This window comes from Schistocerca cancellata, chromosome 7 (assembly GCF_023864275.1).
Source record: "Schistocerca cancellata isolate TAMUIC-IGC-003103 chromosome 7, iqSchCanc2.1, whole genome shotgun sequence".
NCBI lineage: Eukaryota > Metazoa > Arthropoda > Insecta > Orthoptera > Acrididae > Schistocerca > Schistocerca cancellata.
In genome coordinates this window covers 108,568,515-108,571,958 of record NC_064632.1, presented here as the reverse complement: position 1 = coordinate 108,571,958, position 3,444 = coordinate 108,568,515, and the positions used below count along the sequence as shown (strand labels likewise).

General features: G+C 44.0%; 1 non-coding gene across 1 annotated transcript; it reads right to left on the bottom strand.

Annotated features, from left to right (window-relative positions):
• Nucleotides 1-2,248: 2,248 nt before the first annotated feature.
• On the bottom strand, nucleotides 2,249-2,332 carry Trnas-gga (transfer RNA serine (anticodon GGA)). The gene is given in 2 exon segments: nucleotides 2,249-2,283; nucleotides 2,293-2,332. It is a non-coding gene; the product is annotated as a tRNA-Ser (tRNA).
• Nucleotides 2,333-3,444: the final 1,112 nt, after the last annotated feature.

Genomic DNA, 3,444 nt, shown 5'->3' with positions numbered 1-3,444 from the left:
CCAGCCCTTATTGCAGACCTTGGACGTCGTAGGCTGGGCAGACTGGCGGAACAAGACAGGTGGAACTAACATCAGAATTTAGTGCTGGGCAGAATACAAGTGTGTCCGAACATACTCTGCGAAGAACGCTATTGACGGTGGGCCTCCGCAGCCGACTACCCATGCATGTGACTACGTTTACACAACGATATCGGCAACTATGACAATTGGCACTGGACGTTGGCGCAGTGTTGCATGGTCTGATGAATCCCCTTATTTTCTTCATCATGCCGATGCAAGGGCGCGAATCCGTCGTTTTCCAGAAGAACGTCTCCTTGACACCTCACACCTGTACTGCGGGTCGGGGACGAGATGGCGGTGGCTCCATCATGCTCTGGGGAACACTCACGTGGGCATCCATGGGTCCAGTGGAGCTCGTGCAGTGCACCACGACGGCCAAGGGGTATCCTACACTCGCTACAGACAACTTACATCCCTTCATGACGATCATGTTTCCTGACGGCAGTGGCATTTTCCAACAAGATAATGCGTCATGTCACAAATCCAGGAGTGTGATGGAGTGGTTCGATGAATACAGTGGCGAGTTCCAATTGATGTGCCTGCCCCCGAACTCCCGAGATCTGAATCTGGTCGAACACAATTTGGAAGTGATTGAATGTAGCGTCAGAGGTCATCGAACCCCTCCCCGTACATAACCGGAATTGGCTGACGTATGCAGATGTGGTGCCAACTCCCTCCAGCGACCAGCCAAGCCCTCATTGCTTCCATGCTAATACTCAGCGCCGCTGTTAATGGTGGCACAGGTGGACATACTGGCTATTAGGTGGTTGGTCAAAATGTTCTGGCTGATCAGAGTATAAAATTACTTAGTGATTACCAACAGAATTGTTTAAGAACTTTGGGAGTGGTGGTGTGAAATAGATAACATACGTATATAATAAGATATATGAAAAAGGTGAATGGCCGGATGACTTTTCTCTCGGCAGTAATGATAACGATAAACAAGAAAAGGAATGCCAAGAAATGTGACGATTTTAGAATTATAAGTTTGATTTCTCATGCAGGAAAAGTTTTATTAAGGGTTATAAATAGAATACTTCACGGAAGACAGGACAAAATTATTTCAGAGCAACAATATGGATTTAAAAGAGGGAAGGTACAAGAGATCCGATGGACTGCTGAGAATTATAGGTGGGAGATGCACTGGAAAGGGAAGAGAAGTCTATACTTTCTTTATAGACCTGGAGATAGCTTTTGATAGAGTACAGTGGAATAAATTAATGAATATGCTAACAAAAAATGGTGTAGACTGGAGGGATCGAATGCTGATTAAAAACTTACACCTTCAACAGAAAATACAAGTGCAGATTGGGAATGAGATGACAAAGAAAAGTGCAATTGGAAAGGTTGTGTGGTAAGACTGTTGCCTCACCTCAATACTGTTTAACATATATTATTCAGAATTGTTTGAAACAAAATAGAAGAGGGTGAGTTGGTAGTAGGAGGATAGAATGTATTAAACTTGCGGATGATATGGTGGTAAAGGGCAGAGAGCCAATGAACTATGACTGGAATGTCAAAAGAACTAAGTAAGACCTCTGAGGAATTCGGAATGAGAATTAATAAGAAAAAGTCAAAGTGTATGGTGATAATAGCAAGAAAAGTAACAGCTATAAAGTTAAGACAGGTAATAAGAAAAGGTCAAAGTGTATGGTGATAATAGCAAGAAAAGTAACAGCTATAAAGTTAAGACAGGAAAATGTGGGACAATTTAGTTCCTTCGCATATCTGGGAAGGATTTTTACAGACGACATGAAATGTAATACAGAGGAGAAACCACATATAGCAATTGCCAAGGAGGCATTCAGTAAGAAGAAGGGGCTTCTGTGTGGGTGCACGGTCAAGCCTGAGGAAGAGACTAGCGGAGTGCTTCATATGGAGTGTAGCATTATGAGGAGCTGAGACGTGCACACTGAGGAAGGAGGTAGAAAGCAGAATAGAAGTATTTGAGATGTGGATTTGAAGGAGGATGGAAGGGATAAAATGGGTAGACAAAGTGAGAAATGAGGAGTCCTGAGAACTGGGGGCAGAGAGAGAAATTTTAAAGATAATCAATGAAAGGAAACAAAATTAGTTCAAATGGTTCAAATGGCTCTGAGCACTATGGGACTTAACTGCTAAGGTCATCAGTCCCCTACAACTTAGAACTACTTAAACCTAACTAACCTAAGGACAGCACACACATCCATGCCGGAGGCAGGATTCGAACCTGCGACCGCAGCGGTCGTGCGGTTCCAGACTGTAGCGCCTAGAACCGCTCGGCCACCCCGGCCGGCAACACAATTGGCTTGGACACTGTATGAGAAGGGATTGTTTACCGATGGATGCTGTGAAAGGTACGGTAAATGGAAGAAAAAGAAGCGGACACACAAGACACAAGATGATGGATAGTATAAGGATAGGAAACAAGTACGAGAAAACGAAGAGGTCAGCAAATGATCGGACTGCATGGAAAGCTACATGCGAAGACGTGCTCTAAGGTAGGACACTGATGATGATGATGATGATGATGATGATGATGATGGCGACGTATAAGATACAGACTTCACGTCTATTTACAAGCAACCTTCATGTTAATGTCTTTTGTGTGGATGATACATGGGGCGAACAGCAAAGACATGCCACAAAATTTTTTTTAGGAAAGTGACTCTTTTACAGGGTGGCGCACGAAATGTGTTACCAATTGTTTCTTTCACAACTTACGACGGACATTACATATCCCGCTGGGATTTCTACAGCAGTACCAGCAGAGCTTGGAAAAACAAATGAGTTACGAAATGACGCGAAATTCACGATGCTGCCACTAGGAGACTAGTAAGCACCAATGGCTGTCAATGGTGGACTGACGACAAAGCAACGATTGGCAATTGTGTTACTTTTTCATGAAACGAAAAGCCTTGTTGTGACTCAAAGGCGTTTTCGACAACAGTTTAACACACGATGGGTCCCTTGCAAGAAGACCATCCACAAGTTGATTGATAAATTTGTACAGGAAGGAACAGTATTGGAAGCGAAGCGACTTCGGCCTAAGCCTGTTTGTTCGCCGGAGAATACTGAAGCGGTACAAGTTGTTGTACAGAGAAGTACCGGGAAATCGTGTAGAAAGGCAGCAGTGCAACTGGGAATATCCAGGAGCCTCCGTTCAACGCATTCTTAAAAGTGACCTCCATATGTACCAATACAAGATGACCTGTGCACAGAAGCTCACTGAAGAACACAAGCAGCAGAGACTACTGTTTGCTCAGTGGGCGGAGGATGGGGAATAAACTCTCAACAACGTTTGGTTTTCAGACGAGGTGCATTTTAATTTAGACGGTGTGGTTAACAAACAAAATGTACGACTTTGGGCCACTGAAAACCCACAAGTGCTTCATGAACGACAAC